Source organism: Hyperolius riggenbachi, chromosome 9 (genome assembly GCF_040937935.1).
Source record: "Hyperolius riggenbachi isolate aHypRig1 chromosome 9, aHypRig1.pri, whole genome shotgun sequence".
Classification (NCBI taxonomy): domain Eukaryota; kingdom Metazoa; phylum Chordata; class Amphibia; order Anura; family Hyperoliidae; genus Hyperolius; species Hyperolius riggenbachi.
In genome coordinates this window covers 146,823,248-146,850,063 of record NC_090654.1, presented here as the reverse complement: position 1 = coordinate 146,850,063, position 26,816 = coordinate 146,823,248, and positions in this window count along the sequence as shown.

Sequence of the window (26,816 nt, the reverse complement as noted above, 5' to 3'; positions counted from 1 at the left end):
TCCTACTGCTATGATGGCAAGTCTGCATCCCTGTCCTCCCCGGAGGACTTAGATTCATTCTGCGACACGCTGGGCCTCCCTAAACGCCATATTAAAGACTGGCCGCTGGACGCCCCAGACAACAAGAACCCTTTTCCACAAAGACCCCGCTGGCAGACCGCGGGCAGAAATAACAGACGACGGGCACATCCTGACCAGAACCAGGACAACCACATTGGGTGAGATAAATCCTTTATTCTTCATATTCATTTTTCACGCTGCTCCCCCCAGCCATGGATGTATCTGCCTCCTCACTAAGCCCCCAAGCATGACTGAACTGGCCATACTCGGCCGCCCCTGTGTATTTTCCATGAACTTAATCAGGCCCGGGGCAAGGCCTCAAACTCGGTGGTAGATCCACCCGATACAGCATATGCTATCCACCGAGATCCAGGCGGGGACACTCTCTATGTTCCAGACAACATGGCGCTCTCAGGGGAGGGCCTGTTTCCCCCAGTTAAGACATATATGCCTTTACAGCTTCCTCAGCCGGATCCCCGGCTGGCTGGCCAGGGTCAAGCTTTCAGTTTGGCCTTAACGGTGCTGGACTTATTATAGTTTGCTTCTACAAATCCAACCCGAAAGAGATTCGGGGAGCAAGGCTGCGGCCCGCCGCGTTCTGTTATGGGCCTCCTCGCTCCACTGCACTTAAGCCCTTACACTCTTGGGCTTCTCAGCTTTTCAAATGTGCATTCCTTTTGCTCTGCATTCACTGCAGTTCATTTTATTAGTTACATGTTCACCCTTATTGTTTTCAGGTGCTACGTGAAAGTTTTGTTTCTACCAACGATGTTCTTGCATATATTAATACTTTTGATGCTTGTACTCATCTACCACACACACACTGCCGTGTTTCTACCGGCCACGCAGAGCCTGTTACTTTATCAGGCCTACACTCTCCAGATCGATGCAGCCCTCGGTTGTGCCTAGGGGAGAGGGAGAGGATTGTAAGTGTGCCTCTTTCAACGTTAAGGGATTCAACAATCCAAATAAAAGATCCCAAATTCTTCATAGTATGCATAAAGCTAGAGTCAAAATCTTGATGTTGCAGGAGACGCATTTTCAGACTGATATCCACCCAATGATTAAAGACAGGTTCTATACTACCTGGTTCCATAGCACGTTTCCCGATTCTAAATCCAAAGGCTTTTCAATCACTCTCCACAAGTCTCTCCCTTTCTCCGAGGTTGAAACGATGTCTGACCCACTGGGGAGATTCCTGTTTGTGAGGTTAAAAATCTTAACTAAATGCTACACTCTCGCATCCTTCTACCTCCCAAACAACAACCAAGAGAAATATTTCCTGCCCTACCTATCCAAACTCCAGTCTTTTGCAAAGGGCCAGATCATTTTGGGTGCAGACCTAAATTTCTGCCTATCCCCAGATATGGACTCCTCCTCAGGTCGATCCAGTGTCCCCACAGGTGTTAGAGCCAAAATCAAACAGAAGCTAAATGATATCAGGCTTGTAGACGCTTGGAGGGTGTTCCATCCCAAAGACAAGGACTTTTCCTTCTTTTCTGCCCCACACAATACTTCTAGCAGAATAGACGTTATTCTCACATCCCATAGCCTGCTAGAATCTGTTACCTCCACAAGCATTGGCATTAAGATTTGGTCCGACCATGCCCCAGTATACTGCACATTGGGGATACTGGATGAGACCAGGAGTACATTCCAATGGAAGCTAAATAATAACCTTCTTAAAGACCCAACGTGCTTTCAGGACATTAAAAAGGTCATTGCAGACTTCGTAGCCAATCATGTCTCAGATGAAACCTCCCCTGCACTTAAATGGGAGGCCTTGAAGTGTACCATCAGGGGCCACCTGATTTCACACGTATCCCGTTTAAAAAAAGAGAAAGGGCATAAAATAGCTCTCTTAGTTAATGAAATAACCTCCCTCGAATGTAAACTCAAAGGGGCAGGTGAAAACATAAAGCTTATAAACACGCAACTATCAACCTCTAGGCAGAAACTGCTCTCCCTGCTAGACGAGAAATCCCTAGCTCAAAGAGAAAGGTTTCAAGGGGTCCTATATGAAAAATCCAATAAATGTGGCACCCTCCTAGCCAAATATTTACACCCACGCCCTATGTCTTCATTCATCCCTTCAATATCCACATCCAAAAGCAGACTAGCCCATAAATCCTCCGATATAGCAAGCGAATTTCGCTCATTTTACAAAGACCTTTATAATCTCCCGGGTAAGTTCAAGGATCTTGATCAGGAGTCCCTCACCACCAAAATACGCTCCTATATAGACAAAACGGGTCTCCCCGCCCTGGACCCAGATGTAATCAAAGAATTGGAGAAGGAAATCTCTGAATCTGAGGTTCTCTCTGGCATTGCCACCTTAAAACGTGGTAAGAGCCCAGGCCCAGATGGATACTCAGGTGCTTTTTACAAGCTGTTTGCCAACGACATAGCTCCCATGATGACATCTGCCTTTAACATCATATCACCCTCCCAACCCTTCCCTAGACAGGCCCTACAAGCTCACATAGTTGTTATACCCAAGAGCGGAAAGGACCCTAATGCATGCAGTAGTTACCGCCCCATAAGATATTCTCCAAAATAATTGCTGAAAGACTTAAAGAGCACCTCACTACACTTATCCATCCCGATCAGGCAGGATTCACCCCCAAGCGGGAGGCAAGAGATAACATTCTCAAGACTATCTCCCTCATACATAGAGCTCAGGACGCCCAGGTTCCAATGTGTGTCCTGGCGGTTGATGCTGAGAAGGCGTTCGACAGGATCCATTGGTGCTTCCTTAAAGAGAATCTGTATTGTTAAAATCGCACAAAAGTAAACATACCAGTGCGTTAGGGGACATCTCCTATTACCCTCTGTCACAATTTCGCCGCTCCCCGCCGCATTAAAAGTGGTTAAAAACAGTTTTAAAAAGTTTGTTTATAAACAAACAAAATGGCCACCAAAACAGGAAGTAGGTTGATGTACAGTATGTCCACACATAGAAAATACATCCATACACAAGCAGGCTGTATACAGCCTTCCTTTTGAATCTCAAGAGATCATTTGTGTGTTTCTTTCCCCCTTCAGCTCTCATCCACTGAAGTGTCAGGCTGTTTCTTACTGCAGAGTGCAGACAGCTCTGCCTGTATGTAATTCATCAGTATATGAAAGCCCAGCCAGCTCAAAGGACGATTTATCCAGCTTGTAAAAGATAATAGAGCAGAGAGAAGTTGCCCTAATCTAAATAACACACAGGCAGTGTGCAGAGAGGGGCTTGGAGGGGGGGGGGATGCATCACAGAACCACAACACTGAAGAACTTGGCAGCCTTCCAGACACAGGCTGACAAGTCTGACAAGAGAGAGATAAGCTGATTTATTACAGAGATGGTAATAGAAGAAAGTGCTGCAGTAAGCCAGAGCACATTAGAATAGGTATAGGAACTTGTAGGATGGTAGAAAATACGATTACATTTTTGTTACAGAGTCTCTTTAAGGAGACCCTGGCTCAGATTGGGCTGGGCCCTAACCTCCTCAACAAAATTATGAGTCTATATCATAATCCCTCTGCTCGGGTACGGGCCAACGGGATCCTGTCGGACGCCTTCGACATCAATAACGGTACTAGGCAGGGCTGCCCACTGTCCCCGCTCCTCTACATCCTCTGTATGGAACATTTTGCCAGGGCCCTCAGGAATAACCCAGATATCAGAGGCATGGACTATAAGGACTCCTCTGCTAAACTTTCACTATTTGCTGATGACCTGTTACTATACATTACGAATCCCTTGGTTTCCTTACCCAATTTTCTCAAGGAATCCAGGGAATTTGGGAACCTCAGTAATTTCAAAATTAACTTATCAAAAACAGAGATCCTCAACATCTTCCTACCCCAGCCTGCTATTCAAAATGTACAGTCCTCCTTTCCTTTTAGGTGGGTCAAAGATTCTATAAAATATTTGGGGATTATCATACCACACCAATTAGCAAATCTATTTAGCCTTAACTTCCCCCCACTTACTGATAAAATTTATAAGGACCTTCAATTGTGGAGAAACCTGCGCATCCCCTGGCTAGGTCGGGTTAATGTCATTAAAATGGATATTCTGCCCCGGATCCTGTATGTTTTGCAAGCCATTCCAATTAGCATTCCGAGGGCATTCCTGTCCCAACTAAGGTCCAAACTTAGCTCCTTCTTATGGCAAGGAAAGAAGCCTCGAACCAATATCAATCTGCTATTCAGACCGAAAGAGGACGGAGGGCTGGGTCTCCCCAATTTCCCAAAATATTATGACGCCTCCCTTCTCTCGCTGATAATAGATTGCTTCCACGGTAGGCTACAAAAACAGTGGGTCTCTATTGAAGCAGCTTCGAACCCATCTGATGTCAGGGATCTACTTTGGACCCCCAAACCCAGAAGACCCCACCATTCCCTTCTCCAGTTCTGGTCCAGAACAATATTAGAGCGCTGGGATAGTATTAGGAAGAACTATTATATCTCCACGATCCCTAGTCCGCTTACATCCATCTTAGATCATGCTGATTTTGGCCCTGGGGTGGGCAGAAGTTCCTTCCTGGGCAGACATAGGCAACATTGGCCCCAGATCAGGCACTACATCACATCCGATAGCCTCCAGTCCCCCTCTAACTGGAATATCACTGACCACAGCCCCCCACCTGGCTGGTTCCTGCGCCACCAATTTAATATCTTCTACAGCTCCCTCAAGCCTAAAAGCTACTTACACAGGCCCCTCACAGCCTTTGAGAATCTATGCTCTTTAACTTCCAGCCCTGAACACCAGCTCTCACAAATCTATAGCATCCTGAACGCAGAATCTGGAGAAAAATGCCTCCAAAAGCTAATGGAGACTTGGCATAGGGACCTTGGTAGGGAGATCGACACAGAGGAGTGGGACAAAGCCTTCACTTTAGCCCATAAGACCTCCCCCTTAGTCCTCCTCCAGGAAAGAAATTATAAACTTATCACTAGGTGGTACAGAGACCCACTTAGACTATCCAAGTTTCAACCCAATGCCTCTGGGAATTGTTGGAGATGTGACTCTGAAAGAGGAGACTTCTTTCATATCTGGTGGGCGTGTGAAAAACTAAGGGGATTCTGGGATAAGGTCTTTGATCTTCATAATATTTTATACCTGAGCCCAATGTCATCCTCCCCTGAGGTCGCTCTCCTTTCCATTCTACCGGGCTCTATATCCAGAGCTAAGAAATCAATGTTCAGATTTATCTTGATAGCAGCCAGAGGATTGATTGCAAGAAAATGGCTCCAAAGGGACCCCCCTGAGATGCCTGAACTTATCTCTTATGTTAATCATATCATGAGAATGGACGAACTCACTCAGACAGCCCAGTCCAACCCCCATAATTTCACCTCCAGATGGGCGGTGTGGACGGAGTTCAGGGACTCTGCTGCCTTCAACAGGTTCCTTAAAAACTAGAACCCCCCAATAGTAGCCATCAGAGTCTCCGGCCAGGCTCATCTCCATATCCAATTATATGACCTTTAGCTACCCCTTAACTGTGGTTCTCTCCCTCTCTCCCAACATCTCTCCCAACAACTCCTTTTAGGCAATAATGGGTATAAGACTTTTCATGGCAATACGTGTGGCCGGTGTGTGTGTTTTCTTTAAATCATTGATATCACCAGTAAGTAATGGTTCTATAGTTACTCATTCCCCATATAGCTTTGAGATTAGTAGTGATTACTTTTTAACAGTAGTCGCCCTCCCATACTCACACTACACCAATATGGGTTGGGTAACTGGTTGATACACTAATATCATCTCTGTTATAATGTGGAAATTAATCTTACTTTGTATGTGATACCGTTGGTTCCCTCCCCCCTCCCTCTCCCCCCCCTACCCCCCCCCCCTCTCCTCTTTCTCACTCCCCGTTACCTTCCCCCCCCCCCCCCGCCCTACTTGTTCCTCCCTCCCCATCCCTACCTAAAAATGAGGACACGCTTGCTCTCTTAGGCTGTCTTTATATAAGACTATCATTGTATGTATCTCCTTATGTACACTGTCGCAATTTGATGGTCTGTATGTCTTTTTTCAAACACCTCAATAAAATTTGATTGTTTTAAAAAAAAACTATTTGTGTATGATAGGCGCATAGTGGCCCCATCAGGAGCGGAACAGCACCACCAGGCTTAAAAGGAGGACTCTGCTTGAATAGAACTAATCCACAAAGAGTGGCCTTTCATTAAGTTTATATACAAACAAAACTAGTATAAGTGTAAGTATGCAATTATAATAATAATACAATATTAAGCATATCAAAAATTAACTACAATTTACAAGAGATAAAGAAGGCAAAAACTATAAATGTAATTAATCCTCCAACCTGCACTGAGTGCATGTGAGGAAGGTAAAGGAGTCCCAAAAAAGGGCGGTGTCCCCGGCCCAAGACAGGGATAGTCGGCCACCCTCCCAAAGGTCCAGAGGGGCGACAGCAAAGACACGACTGGGGTCAAATGACAGCCACATAATCCGGTAGAACAGATCAGCAGGAACCTACACCACAAGGGTCCCTGGTGACAGCAGCAAAAAAACATAAAAAATATATATATTTATAAAAAAACTTGAAAAACTATGAAAAAATCATAGAAAAGGGGAGTATTTCAGTTCATCATTGAGGCCAGGAGGCGACATTTGTGCTGTAAGACTAATTTTTCTAAATCTCCACCTCTCAGTGGTTGATGTACACAATCCACTGCACTGAAAGTAATGCAGTTGGATGGATTTGATTTGCATGCAATTACATGTCTGGCCACAGGAGAATGTAGATTGTGTCCCACAATATCCTGTGTATGTTCGTAAATCCGTCGACGGAAATTACGCGTTGTCATGCCAATATAGAAGGCGTCACAAGTGCATTTAAGCACATATATGACGCCCTCCGTTGAGCAATTTATAAAATGCTTGACATGTACAGTTCTCTTAACATGTGGGAAGGTATAAGATCGCCCCACTGTTATAAATGGGCATTGATTACATGATCCACACCGAAATACTCCCCTTTCCCTACATGGGTCAACACGAGTATTACCTGTATAATGACTTCTAACAATTCTGTTAGCAATGGTGGGAGCCTTACGAAAAATAACTTTAGGTCTATCTGATACACATTGTCTAATCCTGGCATCATCTGTCAGCAGGTACCAATGTCTAGAGAGAATTCTTTGGAATTGTTCCTGTTGTTTATTGTAGGTTGTAATGATCGGTACCGTTTCCATAAACAAATTCGTTCTTTTCCGGTATCCCAAAAGAGCACCACGATCTGAATTGAGGGCCCTATGATAGGCCTTATCAATATTGGACCTAGAGTAACCTTTGGCCTCAAATCTACGTTTTAATTCAACGGCTTCAGTCTTAAAAGTTTCAAGTGAGGAACAGTTCCGCCTGGCCCTCAAGAATTGACCACTCGGGATGCTCCTAATAAGATGCCGGGGATGGAAACTGTCGGCAGGCAAAACCGTATTAGACGATGTAGGTTTTCTGTAAAGTTTAGTGCTCAGATCACCCTTCTCCCCTATCTCTATCCAGAGATCCAGGAAGGACAGGGACGTGGCATTGTATTCACATGTCAATTTGAGGTTGAAGGAGTTTGAGTTGAGTTTTTCTTCAAATTCTAGTAGTAGTGACTCACCTCCTGTCCATAGAAGTAAAATATCGTCAATGTACCTGTGCCACGCCTCTACGTGGCACAGGTACTCAACCAAATCGTCATCTGAAAAAATCTCCGCCTCCCAAGCCCCCAGGTACAGGTTTGCATGCGATGGGGCACATGTTGTCCCCATCGCAGTACCATGCACCTGGAGATAATGGGAGGTACCAAAAACAAAATGATTGTGTGTCAGAAGAAATTCTAACAACTCCAATAAAAAAATAGAATGGTCCACCTCAGTACAGGGCAATGTATCCAGGTACTTGGCCACTGCCCGGATTCCTCCTCTATGTGGTATGCTTGAATACAGGGCCTCCACGTCTAGCGCCACCAAGAGGGTACCAGGGCGCACATGAAGGCCATCAAGGATGCGCAGCACATGCATGGTATCCTGCACAAAAGAGGGTAAAGATTGCACATGTTTTTGTAAATGATAACCAATGTATTTGCTAACATTTTCAGTTAGTGATCCACAGGCCGATATTATCGGCCTGCCGGGAGGGTTAGTCATAGATTTATGAATTTTTGGTAATGCGTAAAAGGTAGGTATTTGTGGATGAGGTATCTTCAAATAAGATGATACCTCCTTTGATATGGTACCATTGCTGGCTGCCCAATCGATGATTCCAAAGAGTACGCCCTGGTCCCTCAGGACGCCAGACCTTTGATACCAATCTTTATTTTTTAAGGCACGATAACACATATTCTCGTATTGGTCATTGTCCATGACCACGATGTTGCCCCCCTTATCGGAGGGCTTCACTGTGAGCATGGACATTTGTGCCAACTCAGAAAGAGCCTGTTTCTGTGCTCCTGTAAGATTATCAGCAGTATGTCCCATATGTAAAGTATCAAGATCCTTCAGCACCATCTCCACAAAGACACTGACCCTTGGATTTGCAGACAGAGATGGAAAATAACGAGACTTATTTTTAAACTGTGTAGTGTTAGTATTAGTAACCTCCTCAATCGCAGCCAACTGTTCATCTGGTATATACCCCTCCTCCCACAAAGCTGTCAAATCCCGAAGGGCCCTATAGTCTTTTTTGGTAAAATCCGACCGATCTTGTATAGCCCCTCCTAATGGGACTTCTTCTTTACGTTTATGCTGAAGTTTGAGGATAATTTTTACGTGCAAAAAGGTTTAAATCCTTGGCACAATTAAATTTGTCAATGTTTTGTGCCAATGAGAAACCCAAACCTAATGACAAAACTGAGACTTGATCTCGTGTTAATGGGGTATGACTAAGATTAACTACCGCTTTTTCATCAATATCTATTTTTTCGGATGCAGATACTGCTCCATATTCATTTTCTTGGAAGGGTTCATTTGATGTGGGGAAAGTGAAGTGTTCCTTGGAATTTGTGCACTTTTGACCGTTACTTTTTTGTCTTTTTCTTTGCCTTTTTCTCTTCCTTTTGGTTTGTTGGACGCAATAGTGCTCTCTAAAAAAAGTGTCTATATCTTTCTGTGATCCTAAATTGTCAGAAGTGATAGGGGGTGAGGTCATTTCCTTTCTCTTTATTTGGGCAGTGGGAGTATTCACCCCCTGTGTGGGGATCTCCGTGCATTTAGTGTCACTGGGGTGATCTTAAGGAGCATCTGAGATTATCTCATCCTCGCTGGTGGGAACCAGGGCCGGTTCTAGACAGGCACATATGAGGGGGCAGACAGAAATTTGCAGGGGGCACAAAAAAAACCCCTGCGCCGCGCTATGCGCGGCGCGCCGAAAAATGGGCGTGGTCATGCAGCAGACCATGGGCGTGGTCATGGGTGGGGCCAAATATACATGAACTTAGCAGCGTTGTAACCTAAAGATAAAGGGCCTGCCCAGAAAAATGTTGGGTGGAGCCTCCTATCCTTTAATTAGATTATTTACTATTAGTATAGGCATAGAGTAAAAATGCATACACACGTTCAATTTTGATTGGCCAATCACTGACCAATTGTACCACCCCCATCTAGTATGAGGGCCAACAGACTTTAAATACTATGAACAGAGCTGAGCTCTCATAATACCTAGAAGAGTAAAATTGGCCAATCAAAATTTATGTGTGTACCAGGCTTTACAGCTAATACTGTACATACAATACAGCTGGTTTACAATCAGAAGGCACAGAATAACAACTTATATAGTACATACTGGAGGTAGCAGAGATCAAAACATGCTTCAGCTAGTTTACTATCAGCACAGGCACAGAGTAACAGCTTATACTGTACATACTGGAGGTAGGGGTAGAAATGAACAACACACGGGGATTAGAAATGAAGGGCACACACTACAGTGAGTTAACGTTGAGTTTAGGTACAGAGTAACAGCTAATGCTGTACATACAGGAGGTAGCAGAGATCAGTACACACTGCAGCTAGTTTACCATCAGTACAGACACACAGTAACAGTTAATGCTGTGCATACTGGAGGTAGCAGAGATCAGTACACACTGCAGCTAGTTTACCATCAGCACAGGCACACAGTAACAGCTAATGCTGTACAAACTGGAGGTAGCAGAGATCAGCACACACTGCAGCTAGATTAGTATCAGTACAGGCATAGAGGAACAGCTTACACTGTACATAATGGAGGCATCAGAGATCTCACACTGCAGCTAGTTTACTGTCAGTACAAGCACAGAGTATAAGCTTTAGCAGGGGCTATATCACTAAGAGAGACACACACAGGGCACAGAAAGAAGCACACACACACACACCAAAAACATACACGCACACAGGACTGGACACAGATGCGCGCGCGCACACACACACACACACACACACACGATGGGGGGGACACAACAAAAAACATACACGCACACAGGACTGGACACAGAGGCGCGTGCGCACACACGGACACAGAGAGAGGCACACACACACACACACACACACACCCTACACACACACCCCCTACACACACCCCCTACACACACCCCCTACACACACACACACACACACGATGGGGGGGACACAACAAAAAACATACACGCACACAGGACTGGGCACAGAGGCGCGCGCGCACACACGGACACAGAGAGAGGCACACACATGGGCACAGATAGAGGCACACAACACACACCGTTTCCATACTATCCCAACACACACACTGCACTGCACACAACACAACACTACACACACTAGGACACAGAGAGAGAGGCACACACATGGGCACACAACACACACACTGTTTCCATACTACCCCAACACACACACATTGCACTGCACACATAACACTACCTACACACACACAGAGCGAGACAGAGAAAGAAGGAGGGTGAGAAAAAGAGAGGGGGGGGGGGGGAGGGAGAGAGAGGGGGAGAGACAGACACACACAAAAATCCCCAAGAAGATAGACAGGAATCCAGACCTCCTCCCCCGACGTGCAGTCCTCAAAGCTCTGCTGGCCAGCTGCCACTGCATCCTCCGAGTTCCTAGCTGTGAGAACATTCAGTGTTCTCCCCCTCATCAGTCAGTCTTGCTTCATCGCTGCTCAGTCTTCAGAGCAGTGAAGTGCCAGCAGGTGCCTGCAGCCCTTTGATCTTGTCGGCACACTTCTGCTCTGCTCCCCCCCAGCCTCAGCGAGACCGCGCTGAATTCAAATCCAGCTGGGAGGGCCAAATCTAGGAAGGTGACAGGAAGAAGGGGCGGAGCAGCTTGGCACTGCGTACCCCAGCCACTGTACAGCTGAGTGCAAGGAGGGAGAGCAGAGAGTGGCGGCGTCATTACGACGCGCCTGCCGCTCACTACACTCACACTGCCACTGCGCGTTTCATGGACCAGGAAGCAGTGGCAGAGCGGCTGATTTGAGGGGGCAAGAAGTCTATTTGAGGGGGCTCTGCCCCCTCTCGCCCCCCCCTAAAGCCGGCCCTGGTGGGAACCTTGGATATACTATCCGAGGCTTCTCTTGTGTTATGGGGAGTAGGTCCCTGAGGTTTCGGTCGGGGCCTACCTGGTGGTTTTTTGTTCATATTCCATAGGTACGCTTGACTCATTTTATATGACAGTTTATCTCTCTCAAATTTGGACTCTTTTTTGTCAATTATGACCAAGTTATATTTGTGGATATGTTTTTTCAAAAGTTCATTTCTAGATGCAAAAATAGATTTGTCCTTATGAATCTCTAAACGGGTATTAAGGGCTTTAATCTGCTTATCCAGGGAGTTGATGTCAGCTTGGTGTAATTCCTTCATATATGTCAATGCTATTTGTGAACTTTTTTCAAAATTTGGTTCCCATCTCTTTTAAAAATCCTCAGTCACATGCTGTGAAGTGGGAAAGATTTGAACCCGCATATGATGTGGACAAATCTGCTCGGCAATATATTTGTCAATGTATATTAAATCCCAATATTTCCTAGACTTTGTTTCTAATAAACGTTGTAAACGATTGAAACTATATAGTATCTCCTTGTCAACCAGTGGTCCAGAGGGAACAAGTTCCCTCTCACCCTGAAGGTCCTGTATGAAACTGTCCCACCGAAACATGGCTGCCAGTGTCGCCCGTCAATGTCCAAACCTGCCTAACCCCCCGGGGACTCCGGGGTGGTGCCTCTGCCGAAGGCCGGAGAACACCCCTGGGACACCCCTGAAATGTCCTTTAATTAAACTTCAAAAAATACATGCAGTATACAATATTAGAAACAGTGAGCGGTTGAGTCGCCTTAAATGGGGATGGCCCAAGGAGTGGGCCTAGAACAGGAGCTAAAGTAAGCGTCTCAACCAACACTTCACTGTTATCAAATATATCTAAAAAATTCAATATTTAAACATGGCTCAGAGTGGTCTGGCTACTAAACCGTAATGTGTAGAGAAAAAAAGCAGAACCCAGCTGCAGGCCAAAGCACTCAATGAGTCATGTGGTAAAAAAGTATGAAAAATATTTATTAATACAAATAAAGTACCCTAAAAAAGACAAAATTATCCATACAATTGAAGATAGGCAAAGGAGTTGTTGGTAAACGGTCTGTAAGCCTGCTCAACATATTGCTAATACCAGCCTAAATGATGCAAAGTCCTCTCAGCAAATCAACAGGAATGTATAATCCCAAATCCAGCATGCTATCCGATATATGTGGACTGCAAAAAAGAGCATGGCTCTATATAACAAACAGTTCCAGGTTATTGGTGGCTCCAAAAATACATGCAACTGCTTTAGCCTGTAAACTGTAACGATTGTGGAACTTTCTCCGTGATCAGCGCACAACGTGTGCGCTGACACGGCGGAAATCCTCCACAAGCGTGTAATTGCAGGCACCCAGCAAAAGGTGCTACGCACTTGTAGAGGGAAATTCCTGTCGGCAGATGGCGCTGTGGAGTGCAGATGAACCAATCCTCTGTACCTCCACAAATGCCAGACAGGAATTGTACGAAGCGCAGAACGCAATCGCAAGAGAGGCGATTGCGAATGAGAACGAGCAAAGGGACAGGTTGTACGTGTGTGCGCCAATCCAGTCACCACCCCGCGACCGGGCACACACAACAGCAGATATAAAATAGGAACGCGATCGCGAGAGGTGCGATCGCCAGACGTGACACAAGGCAGATCAGAATAGAATACGAGGGTAGCAAAGGCACAGCAAATAATACAATGAGAAGATGCGGAAAATAACAAACGCTAGCTAACCGCGAACACCGCACTCATTCGCAACAGTGCACGCGGTTATGCGCGGTCTCCACGTGATAAGCACAATAGAGACAAGCACGCCTAACTAACCATCGACAGACAAACATGAAACAGAGGACGCGAATGCTTAACGGTTACCTCACCGAGCCTCCAGCAAGCGGTCGTAGCAGACAAGACAGACACACGAAAACAGGGACAAGCGAGAGATAGGATCCACAGCACTAGCGAAAAGTGGCTAGCGCGATCCAGGTACAGAGTAGCAGAACAGAAGGATCCACAGCACTAGCGAAAAGTGGCTAGCGCGATCCCAGGAGACAGAACAGAAGGATCCACAGCGCTAGCGAAAAGTGGCTAGCGCGATCCCAGGAGACAGAACAGAAGGATCCACAGCGCTAGCGAAAAGTGGCTAGCACGATCCAGAGAGGCAGAACAGAAGAGATAGCTGGTAGCAACCGCTGCACCAGCTATGCTCCAAGAACAGAGATCAGAACGACTTCCTATCGACCACCGCTGGGACAGGACAATCGCAACAGACAAACAAAACAGATAAACAATCCTAACTGCACTAGGGAAATCTTCCTAGCACAGTTTCCAGGAATTACTCTAAGCTGATCTTCAAACAGAGAGTAAGGCTGACACCCCACCAGGAGTGTTACATAGGACGAAATCCTTATGACCAGCGAAGCATTGTGGGAAAGACATAGTACTTATAGTACACGCCTCCAATGAATGTGGCCAGGCAATTTGCATGACAACGTATGCAAATTCCTCTGCAAGCACAAGCTGCAAAACTGACAGAAGCTCTTCTTTCCAGAGTCCTGCAGCATGCAAACCTACACAATGCTCAAAAGGCTGCCTGCCTGCACAGGCAGCTGAGCAAATCATCACAGTACCCCCCCTCCAGGGTCGAATTCCAGACGACCCTCAAAACTGCTATTAGCAACAGACTCGAACTGAAGACTCATGAAGGTCGGGGCAGCCCGACAAGGTCCAATTCCAGAGTCAGTCCACCCGAAACCGACCTCATCCGAAACAGAAGCCACCGAAACATGCCCATCAGTACTACCAGTCTCAGTATAACACCCATCAGGACTGTGAACGCCAGAGAAGAAGCCATCGACACCCTCCAGACAATACCCACCACCTTCCAAGGAGCGTCCGAAAATACCAAACCTGCCACAATACCTGTTCGAAGTGTCCCTTACAACACAAAAGCCACCGTTGATCTTATCCAGGGTACCAAGCAAAATTTCTCCCGGAATCTCCCAGAACCTTTTGAAGCTCCACAGAGATCCCAAGAGGGCAGAACAATCACCAGGCTCACATGGAGAATTACCAAGAACCCCCATGGAACCAATGACAATTCCGGATTCAGAATTACGAGGACACCCATCAAGATCAAGACTTTCAGGGACCACTTCTGGGCATGCAAGCAGGCAGGCCATATCAGAGCATGTCTCCACCGAGGAAGCATCTGAGTACGCTGGTAACCGAGGCACACTTGGGCTTTCTGGGTCACAGAGCACACTGGGGTACACCAGCACAGGAGAAACCTCAGGACATGTCGGGGAACTGCCAACCTCAGAGTCCGGCACGACAAGACCAAAACCAGTACCGGACAGAGAATCATCATGAGTGGAGGTCACAGGCACTGGACTTTCAAAAGAAGACTCGGATACTATCATCATTGACTACATATGAGTGAAGCTCCATCAGAGCTGAAAAGGTAGCCAGCAAGGCAGCAATGCCTACGGAAGAGAGTAACACCTCAGAAGGACTTGGGGGGCAGGAGACATCTCCTACAAGTTCTGCACCCTTTGGGAGGAACTCGGAGACCTCCAGAACATCAAACAAGACCTCAGGAACATCATTTTTCAAGTTTTCTAAGAAGGATTCTGTACTATCCATGTTACAGGGCAAAACTGGAACTTTATTTTGAGAACAGGGCAGATGTCCCAGGGAAGGTTCCACCATAAACTGAGACTGAATTTCGTCATCATGAGTGGAACGTACAGGAATATTCACTGGACCACATACTGACTCCCTAACTTTAATCTCGCTGCACCCAGAATTCTGCGTAGCAGTCAAACTAGCTTGCAACTCCAAAACTGCAGAAAAACAGGTAAAAATAGCAGCAATACCTAGACGAGCCTCTAGGGGCAGGGCAGGAGATATTGTACAAGGCAATATTGACTCATCCAGAGTACAGGGTGGAGAGTCAGAACTTTCTTCAAAGCAAGAAAGGGACTCCCAAATGTCAGTGTGATTGGACATCGTTTTGTTATTCATGGTACAGGGCAGGCTCAGAGAAAGCATCTCTGAATAAGGCAAAGAAGGTTCAGCATCAGATTCGCAAAACTGAAGCGCTGTCTCACTCTTAGATTCGGCTAACAATGTCGAATCCGAGGAATCAGAACGCAAAACCTGCGAATCAAAATTCACTTTAGGTTGTGAAACTGATGCTTCCATAGCATAGCGCAAACCTCCGTGATCTGCGGAGCAGACTGCAAGGCATCTAGGACCGAAACACTGGAGCAACTGTCTCCAGGCAACGGGCCCTTACAGGTGAGAACAGGGTGAGACAGGGAATCATTTGCAGAAGAAATAGCGACATCAACAGGATAAACTTTATTAGGCATATTAATTTTACTTTTGACGCTGCACAGTCGAGAAACTTTCCCCATAGCAGGGTCACAGATGGAAGATCTCAAAGATCTGTTTCTAAATGACAAATGATCCCACACATCCTTGAGGAAACCGGCAGACTCATGCCGATCACAATCTGCAGGAACATCCAAGAAACAGGCATCAGATCGCACAGATTCCAACTGCACACTGTCAGGAGAGAATCCTTCAGGATTCGCACAGGAATCAACCACAGCGGCATACTCATTCATTTCAGATTGCACAAAGTCAAGACTCTCATGCTTTACCCCAGAAAGGCAGGAACAATCATCCGACAACAATGTCTCTTTATTGGAATCAATTGGTTGGTGTGTGTGCAACTCATCCAAAATCGTTTGCCATACATAGATCACCAGATCCACATCATTCTTGTCACATTCATCGGAATCAATCAGAAGGTACATAGAATCAAGACAAGCATTCAAGACATCTTCGCTTTTTGCGATGCAAAAATCGCAAAAGGCTTTCCAATCAAAATCGAATTCCTCCAGCAAGGCCCCAACATCCCAGGAAGCAAATGGGGGTTCAAACAGGCCAGTATCCAGATAATCTCCATAGGGGTGGAGTTCAGGAACAAGAACAGATTTTTTAACTGCTTTAATGTAGTGTGCGATCCTACTTATAGCAGGATCCACATAAGCTTTGGATTGGGGCAAAAAACCTGGAAACTGATCAGCAGATGCATTATAAACATCATTATCATACTGCATGGTTTTTCCCATTTCAGACTTGACAGAAATAACCTCTTTATTTGTGGTTGCTATGGGCAACGGATCTTTCCGCTGGGAAGCCTTCCTAGATCTTTTACGTTTAGACTTAGAGGCTTTGGATGGCTGCTTTATGGATGAAAGAGTAGATGGAACAGCTGATTGAGCTGCTGACAACAACTCGTTAAGGGGGCATGGTAATTGAGGTAATCTCAGCCAATTGTGAATTAAAAAGGCCAAGAATTCCAGGGGTCTTTGACTCAGGGTGGTATGATCTAACACATCATAAGCCCACATTGACATTTCGCCCCCCAACAGAATGTAGACCATTTGGGGGGCCCAGGTAGACACTGGGGTGCATTGGAATTCAGGGTTCGCTAACAGTTTCGTACACTCAGACAAAAATTCGTCTGCTGGTTCAGGTTCAAGTTTTTTAAATCTCTTAAAGGTACAAGAGCCATATTCGACAAGATCGTACAAATCGGAAATTCCGTCTACACTGGGGTTTTGGGTTGGGCTGGTCATACTGTAACGATTGTGGAACTTTCTCCGTGATCAGCGCACAACGCGTGCGCTGACACGGCGGAAATCCTCCACAAGCCTTCTTTATCTCTTGTAAATTGTAGTTAATTTTTGATATGCTTAATATTGTATTATTATTATAATTGCATACTTACACTTATACTAGTTTTGTTTGTATATAAACTTAATGAAAGGCCACTCTTTGTGGATTAGTTCTATTCAAGCAGAGTCCTCCTTTTAAGCCCGGTGGTGCTGTTCCGCTCCTGATGGGGCCACCATGCGCCTATCGTACACAAATAATTTTAATTATTTTCTTCTTCCTTTCATTCTTGTCTTATCTACCTTTATTCCCTCCCCTCTCTCATTCCCCGCATTCCTTTCCCATTTCTTTGTTCCCTCCTATTTATTTGTGGGATGTGGGCGCTGTGGCTTCCTATGTGGGGGTGGACATAGGAAGCGTCTCAACCAGTGAAGTGTTGGTTGAGACGCTTACTTTATCTCCTCTATGTATTCTTTGAGAACCAATGTCTCTGGCTCGGAAAGAGGATAGGTTCTTCCAAAAGGTATTGGAGCTCCTGGTTGAAGGTCGACAGGACAGTCGTAAGGACGGTGAGGGGGAAGAGTGTCCGCTTTCACCTTATCAAAAACGTCCAAGAAATCGTAATACATTTCAGGAATAATGTCCTTCTTAGGCGAATTCAGACAGAACAGAACTCCGGCACGGGAAAAGCAGGAACGTAAACAGTAGTCTGAATGGAAAGACACTTCCCGTGAGATCCAGTTTATAGCAGAATTATGAGTCCTTAACCAGGGCATTCCCAAGATGACAGGGAACAGCAGAGATGGCAGTAAATCAAAACTTAAATACTCTTGGTGCTCCCCCTGGATGGGAACAAGGAGTGGCAGAGTCTCTAAAGTGACTGGACCAGAGCAAGTAGCAGAACCATCTGTCAGCTGGATGATGAGCGGTTGGCGTTTACGGCAAGTGGGTAATCCCAGACGTTGAGCAAGTTGGATGTCCAGAAAACATGAGCAGGCTCCTGAGTCTACGATGGCTTCAATCGTGACGCTTCTTCCTGATGATTCCTGCAACGAGAGGGTAAGCGGGACATTCAGGTAACCTTAACGCAGCTAGCCTTCAGCCAGAACTCACCTTGCATTCTCTGCAAACCACTCTGGAGTGTTTGATGGATAAGGAAGTGCGTCTGTGGTGGGATGTAACCAGCTTAAAACATTACATCAGTAAAGGGATTATACCCAGAGGCTTACGCATTAAAAAGTTTCCCACCACAGTGTACTCCGACAGCTTCATTCTAGAGTGGAACCAGATTTTGTCTGACTGTTCCCTAAAACTTATGAGACTTATAGTGACATATGAGGAGCAAAAACTCACGGATTTGAAGCTACAGATAGACAAAACCAATCAAGATCTGAGAATCTTTGACACTTTGCCTTTCTATGATGAATTGCATTCTAAGTTGAAGACTAATATTAATAAGTTGGAGACAATCATCATGAAGACCAAGCGTGTGAAATTCCTCAGAGACACAAATGATTATAATAAAAATGTGGTATACGAATGGGGCAGATGGGAATCTTTTTACAGGTCACCTAAATCCATTCTTAAAAAATTTACTCCAAAAAAGAATGTGAGTTTCAGTTCATCGGACAATCTAGGATCCCTTTCTGACACCTCAGAGGTGTCTGACACACACCGTACCAATTTACAATCTGTTTTTCCCACAGTCTCCCATACACCAGGGGTCCCCCCAATACTCCAGACATCAGGTGTTCCCATTCTCTCTACACCCTATCAGCAAACACCCAAGAGGACAACCAAACCGAAAAAACGGAGACAAAAAAGAAACGCACCCGCCGAGCGGGGCGCAAACATAACAAATCAAAATTATCATTAGGAACTCCAGATCCTCCCATTCAGAATGTTGTTAATCTTTCCAGCTGTACTCTTTCTTCTGATCAGATCAATCTCTTATCTAGGGGTCTATCTTTTGCTCCCTCATGTCATTTCAATTTGTTCCACACCATCCTGGATCTCAACAAATTCGTGAGAAACCTAGTGGTGAAAAAGCATTTTCTGTCGGATGATCTTGACTCTGCGGAGTCCCGTGATGCATTGCCCTTGTTCCAGAATCATATCGGGGATGTTTCCCCGTTTCGGGACATTAGGGCTCTTATTGCATTGCGGGACCTCGATGAGCATACTTCTGGCGGGATTGATTTACAGCAAGTTGTCCCTGTCAGAATTTCTAATCCATCCTTTTATCCTGTGAATGCTAGGTCTCCTGAGATAGACTCATTCCAGGACCTCATTGAGAGGGAGCTGACCGTTCTGTCCAGGGCGTCCAGGGCCCCATCTGACCTCTCAGCATCCGAGCAACAAGCTTTAGCCGCTCTTGAGAGCAATAATGATATTGTAATACGCTCGGCTGACAAGGGGGGTTCGGTCGTGGTCCAGGATGCCCTGGACTATCGAGCAGAAGCCCTCAGACAGTTAGGGGATGGGCTTGTATATCGGCCCTTACTTCGGGACCCTACGCAGGCTTTCCTTCAGGACCTTCTGGCGCTGCTGGACTTTGGGCACAGCACGGGTGTTTTGACTAAACGCATGTCCGAATTCTTGTGTCCCTTGCACCCGGTTGTGCCCGTTTTTCACCATCTCCCGAAGATCCATAAACCGGACGTTCCCCCGCGGGCCCGGCCAATTGTGGCCGGCATTGGCTCCGTGGGTGAGCGTCTGGGGGAATGGGTCGATGCGCATTTACAGCCTTTGGTTGTCAGACTTCCTGGCTACCTGCAGGATACCCGTCACGTACTCTCCAGTTTTGATGGCTTTATCTGGGAGGACGGGTTCGTGTGGGTGACCATGGACGTCACATCACTTTATTCTTCGATTCCACATGATCTGGCTTTGGAGGCCATGGACTTTCATCTCCGTAAATACTCCTCTTTTGATGCATCCCTACAGGCCTTCCTTGGGAGGGCTGTGAGGTACCTCCTCACACACAATTATTTCATGTTTGATTTGGGGTTTTATCTCCAGAGATGCGGAGCTTCCATGGGGGCGAAGTTTTCCCCCTCCCTTGCCAACCTCTATATGGGGTGGTGGGAGGAGCTCCGCATCTTTGGAGATGATAACCCCTTCGCTTCCCATATCATTTGGTATGGCAGGTTTATAGATGACCTTCTTTTGGTGTGGGAAGGCCCTCCGGCCCTCCTGGAAGAGTTTTTGATCTATGTCAATACTAATGATCTTAATTTGAAATTTACTATGTGCTCGGATCCGGTCAAGATTGACTATTTGGATCTTACCCTTAGAGGGGACCCTGCATCTCATTTAGTTTCCACCCGTACTTTCCGAAAGCCCACGGCAGGTAATTCCATCCTACTTGCCAACTCATGCCACCCTAGACACACCATAAATGCCATCCCCACGGGTGAATTTATTAGGGCCAGGCGTAATTGCTCAGATCCGTCTGATCTTGAACAGGAATGTAATCTAGTTGAGACCAGACTCAAACAAAGAGGCTATACTGCTAGACAGTTGGCAGTGGGGCGTCAAAAGGGCACCAGGAGACCGCGTTCGGACCTACTGGAAAGCAGGTTGGGTGGTGGAGCCGGAGAGGACCAGGTTACTTTTGTCACCGGCTACAGCCTTGAGTTTAATAAAATTACAAACATTGTTAAAAAATATATCCCTGTGCTGTATCCTGATACAAAACTTAAAACCATCCTTGACAGAGGGTGTCGCTTTTCTGCTAGGAGGGCCCGCACTTTAGGGTCCATTCTCTCACCTAGCCTTTTCCGGTCCCCCTCTCTCCCCCGTACCCCCACATGGTTGGCGACAGTTGGCTCCTACCCTTGTGGGTTTTCCACATGCAAGTATTGCCAGTGTCATAGAACTAATAATTCCATATTTTCTTTTGCACACAATAAGAGCTTTCCAATAAAGCAGTATGTGAATTGCAATACCAAAAACACAATTTATGTCATTTCTTGCATGACACGCCGTGTGCAATATGTAGGGTGCACCACTCGTCATCTTAGAGCCCGCATAGCGGAACATTATTGCGGCACAAATTGGAACACATTCCGCAAATCTGCGGTTTCCAAGCACTTTGAGATGGTACATGAGAAGGATTTATCCTCCTTTGTTTTTCAGGGGGTAGAGCGGGTGGTGTGTCCAGTTAGGGGTTGTGACATGCAAAGGTTGTTGTTGAAACGAGAAGCGTTTTGGATCCACAGACTGGGCACTCGTGTACCCCATGGTTTAAATAAAAAGTGGGACTTGAGTCTAGTCTGTCCATATTGAAGCTTTATATGTTTTTACCATTCGATTATATATACATCGTGTTTACTTAGTAACTTGTATGTATTGCCATTGCTGCCCTTGCTCCTTATGTCTATACTTATTTGTGTATTTACATTTATTTCAGCAGTCTTCAATGATAACATTTTACATCTTTTATACGATATCTCCAATGCTATTATTGTAACTTTCTTATTGTATTTCTTGTGGATGTATGCTCCTTTAAGAGGTGGTTTGTGTGTTTCCGGGGGTATAGCAGGGGCGTAGCAATAGGGGGTGCAGAGGTAGCGACCGCATCGGGGCCCTTGGGCCAGAGGGGCCCCGCAGGGCCCTCCCTTAACTACAGAATTAGCTCTCTATTGGTCCTATGCTCATAATAATGACTTCTGTAGATACTTTGAATAGTGGTAATCATTAACAAACTGTTCCCCATCCCCTTCTTGCACCTCTGACACTGTAGTTGCCATTGGAAGGTTTTGGTGCGCCGTATAAATTGTTATGTATAGAGTGCTTGGGGGGCCCCATTGTAAAACTTGCATCGGGGCCCACAGCTCCTTAGCTACACCACTGGGGTGGAGTTTTGTCTCCCCGGTCTCATATAAATTTCCTCCTGTGCAGGTTCACTTTTAACTACGACTAAGGGCAGATGGTAGGCCCGATACGCGTCAGTTGATCCTGTGTTTTTATTGCATTTCTTGTGGATTTTTTCAAATAAATTTTTCAGCCTTTTTCACTTCAACCTGTCTTGGTCTGCGGATCCTTCCTTGCTCACATGAGAAGAGGCAAGTGGAGGTGGCAGAGTACCGCTTGCACACACTGAAAATTCAGGCTCACCAGAGGGTCTAACTGGGCAGTTTATACGGAAATGACCCGGGCTTCCACAATACAAGCAAAGGTTAGATGATCTCCGGCGCTGTCTTTCCTCTTGTGATAAAGCGGGACGGGCAAGCCCGATTTGCATGGGTTCGGGCTCCTCCTGAGTGGTAGAAATAGGGACCGCTGGTGCAGGAAGAGACCTTGGATTGGACAGATTCCAAGCTGGTTTGAAAGAAGAAGACCTCTCGGAACGTCTCTCCCTCAGACGCCTATCGATCTGTATGGAGAGGCGAATAAGGTCCTTCAACGTTTCTGGAACTCTGACCCTGGCTAGTTCGTCTTTAAGATTGTCTGAAAGCCCTTGATGAAACTGGAAACTGAGAGCTGAGACATTCCATGAAACGTCTGCCTCCCAGCGGCGGAACTCCATCACATAATCCTCGACCGGTCTTCTCCCCTGACAAAGAGACTGAAGAGCATTCTCAGCAGAGGCAGCCCGCCCAGGGTCATCAAAGATCTCCGCCATAGCCTCAAAAAAGGAATCCAGACTCTGTAGTGACGGATGGCGCTGTTCGACCAAACGAAGAGCCCAGGCCTGTGGTTCTCCTTGGAGAAGGGAGATGACTGCTCCTACTTTAATCTCTTCATTGGCATAAGTGCGAGGTAACAGCGAAAAGTGGAGACGGCAAGCACTCTGGAACCATCTAAACTTAGAGCGATCCCCTGAAAACCGCTCGGGCAAAGGTAGTCTGGATTCAGGAACAAGGTAGGCAGCTCCCTCAACTGGAACTGATTCACCACTGGTCGGAGGAGCAACAGCGGGAGCAGGGGCCTGGACAGAGACAGGATCTTCAGCCAGAGCCATCATTGAACCACGGAGTCTTGGTATCCCCTCTGGACTTCATCCACTGAAACCCGCAACTGAGTCACTAACTCGTAGAGGATTTCCACCGGCGTACGAGCTCCACTAGCGTCCATAATGGCTGCTCGTTACTGTTAGACTTCAGATAGATCTTCAGTCTCCTTTGACCTTCCCACGATGGAAGAGGTGTTGCCCAGTAGCGGAGTCTAGGTGACAACGGGTCTTCACCCACACTCCCTTGAGGGGAATGCAGGATCACACCCCCTTGAGGGGGATGTGGGAATTCGCTGCCTAGTGCCCTACCAGGTCACTACTGGGATAACCTCAGCAAGTGGTCAGGAGAACGGTGACGCTAATGGTGGAGAGGACTTGGTCAGACGGTGTCCAAGGTCCGGGGCCGGCAGCGATCTTCGGTGGTCGGGGTCACGAACCAAAGGTCGGGGCAGGCCGGCAATTAGCGGAGGTCGGGGTCACAAGCCAGAGGTCGGGGCAGGCGGCAAACTTCAATAGTCCAAGAACAGAGCCAAGGGTCGAGGCGGGCAGCGATCAGCGGAGGTCGGGATCACAAGCCAGAGGTCACAACAGGAATCAGATCAGGAAATAAAGCACAGGAACAACGGTTCACCGGGAATGGTCAGCCAAGCTGTCAGAACGAGCAGCACTGTGGATACAGGCAGAGCTGCTTAAATACTGCTGTAGCAGCGGCCTGAAAAATTCAGGATTTACCTGGAGAAAATGTCCCAAGAACATGATGTGGAGAGAGTAAAGACAGCTGTGTGGGGGAGTTTGGGGACTAAGGGCTTGATTCACAAAGCGGTGCAAACTGTTTAGCACGGGTGTGCTAAACAGTTAGCACGCGAAGTGCTTTTCGCGGACTTTTGCGTGCGCAAAGTGCCGCGATTCGCGCGATCGCGGACTTTTGAGCGCGCAATTTGCAGCAAATTGCACGCGCAAAAGTCCGCGGTCGCGCGAATCGCGGCAATTTGCGCGCGCAAAAGTCCGCGAAAAAAGCACTTCACGTGCTAACTGTTTAGCACACCCGTGCTAAACAGTTTCCATGCTTTGTGAATCAAGCCCTAAGTCACAAGTCTTCCTGCGTGCAGTAACCCTCCGGGATTTATGCCTCATTCATCTTAATAAAGGTCAGGTAGTCAACACTTTTGTGACCTAGGCAACTTCTCTTTGTCAATGACAATCCCTCCTGCTGCGCTGAAGGTCCTTTCTGACAGGACGCTTGAGGCAGGGCAAGCCAGAAGTTCGATGGCAAATTGTGACAGCTCTGGCCACAGGTCAAGCCTGCGCACCCAGTAGTCCAGGGATTCATCACTCCTCAGTGTGTCGATATCTGCACTTATGGTGAGGTAGCCCACTACCTGCCGGTCGAGGTGTTCTCTGAGGGTGGATCCTGAAGGGCTGTGGCGAGGCGTTGAACTAAAGAAAGTGTGCATGTCCAACATCACCATCACATCGCTGCAGCGCCCTGTCCTTGCCGGTGTGGCAGTGAAAGGAGGAGGATTACTGGCACCTCTTTCCCGTTGTGCTGTAACATCACCCTTAAATGCAGTGTAAAGCATCCTTGCCAGCTTGTTGTGCAACTGCTGCATCCTTTCTGCCTTGTGGAATTTCGGTAACATTGTGCTTATACCGAGGGTCTAGCAGTGTTGCCACCCGGTACAGGTCGTTGTCCTTAACCTTCCTGGCGGTATCCCCGACCTGAGCTCGGGGTAGGAAAAAGCAGCTGCTATGGGTAAGCCCAAGCTCAGGTCGGGGCAGTGAAAAAACTGCTGTGCCTGCGTGCAGGAGTCCCGCGCGCCGATCGACGCTGCTCAGCGGGACTCCTGCATCTGTCCCCCAAAGTTTGGCACTATTGTGCGGCCGCCGGGATCCCCATATCCCCGGTAATCTTGCGGGGACCCGGCGATCCATGTGATTGGAGCCGCGGCGGCAAATGTACCTGTTTTGCAGGAGTCCCTCGTGCGATCGCCACTTTCCAGGGACTCCGGCCTCTCTCCCACCACCTGCAGCGGCGTTTGTCCGGCTGCCGGGACCTCCACATCACTACTATTCTCTTGGGGACACATCGGCCAATCAGAACAGCGGAGTGGCGGTGTTGCCATGGGGGTGGGGCAGGAAATTTAAAAAATGAATTTTATTGGCTGTAAAGTGCATTGTATTGGATACACATGAATCAAATACATGTGTATCCAATACACTGTTGCCATTTGGTTCCCTGCTGTGAGCTGTGACCTGTGCTGTGATCTCTGATCTGCCTACTGATTTTTGGATTTGTGTACCGACCTCTGCCTGGATTTTTGACTACCCTCTTTGCCTTCTGATTCTGCCTCATATTAGATTTCTTTGTACCGATCTCTGCCTGGATTTTGACCTACGCTCTTTGCCTGCTGATTCTGCCTGATATTGGATTTCTGTGTACCGACCTCTGCCTGGATTTTGACTACGCTCTTCTCCTGCCACCTGCCTGTCACCTGCTATGGTGTCATCCTCGAAGCGTCCCACAGCGGAAGAGCTGATGCCGTTCGAGGACAGCGATCCGGATTTGCAGTTGCTGGAGGACTCCAGTGACAGTGATGCGCCTGGCAACCTGTTGTCTAAATTTTGAGAGCGACAGCGACTCCATCACCAGGGACACAGAGGTTAGTGATGCACGTGTTTGGTGCCCAATCAACACCACTCAGGCCCCACCACCGCCCCCCCCCCCTGTTTCCCTTTTATTGGGGAGCCCGACCTGAAGGTTGAATGTGATCACTGCCCCCTGGCCTACCTGCAGCTGTTCTTCAGTGACGCTGTTATTGATAAAATTGTGGTGGAGATGAACCGCTATGCTGCGCAAGAAATGGCTGTTCCATGAGTGCCATTTTCCAGGAGCAGGATGTGGGAGCCTATCACCAAGGAGGACTTGTGGCTGTTCCTTGCACTAATTATTCTGCAGGGGGTGGTGGGGAAGCCCCTGCAGAAATGGTACTGGTTGATTAACAAAATAATCGCTACCCCCTTCTTTGGCACGGTAATGTCGGAGTACCGTTTTGGACTCATCATGAAGTTTCTTCACTTTGCAGACAACACCGCCTTCGATGAGTCCACCCACCCTGCACCAAAGCTGAAAAAGATCTGGGAGGTTTTTCATCAGGTGGTGGAAAACTTCCGCAACACTAATGTACCCCAGAGGGACATAAGTGTGGATGAAAGCTTGATGGCGTACAAAGGCAGACTGTCCTGGATACAGTACATTGCGTCCAAGAGGGCCCGGTTTGGAGTGAAGTCCTACATGTTATGCGAGGCATCAACGGGCTACATTTGGAAGAGCATACTGTACACCGGGAAAGGGACTCAATTTAACCCTGCTTTCAACAGCTACGGGCTGGCGACTTCATCCGTGCTGTCTTTGGAGGAGCCTTTGTTGAATAAGAGGTACTGTGTGATCACAGACAATTCTTACAGTTCACCTGAACTTTTTGAAATACTCATCAGTAACAAAACTGATGCCTACGGCACCGTTCATCCTAACCGGCGAGAAATGCCAAATGCCTTCGCCAAGCAAAAGCTAAAATCTGGGCACATTG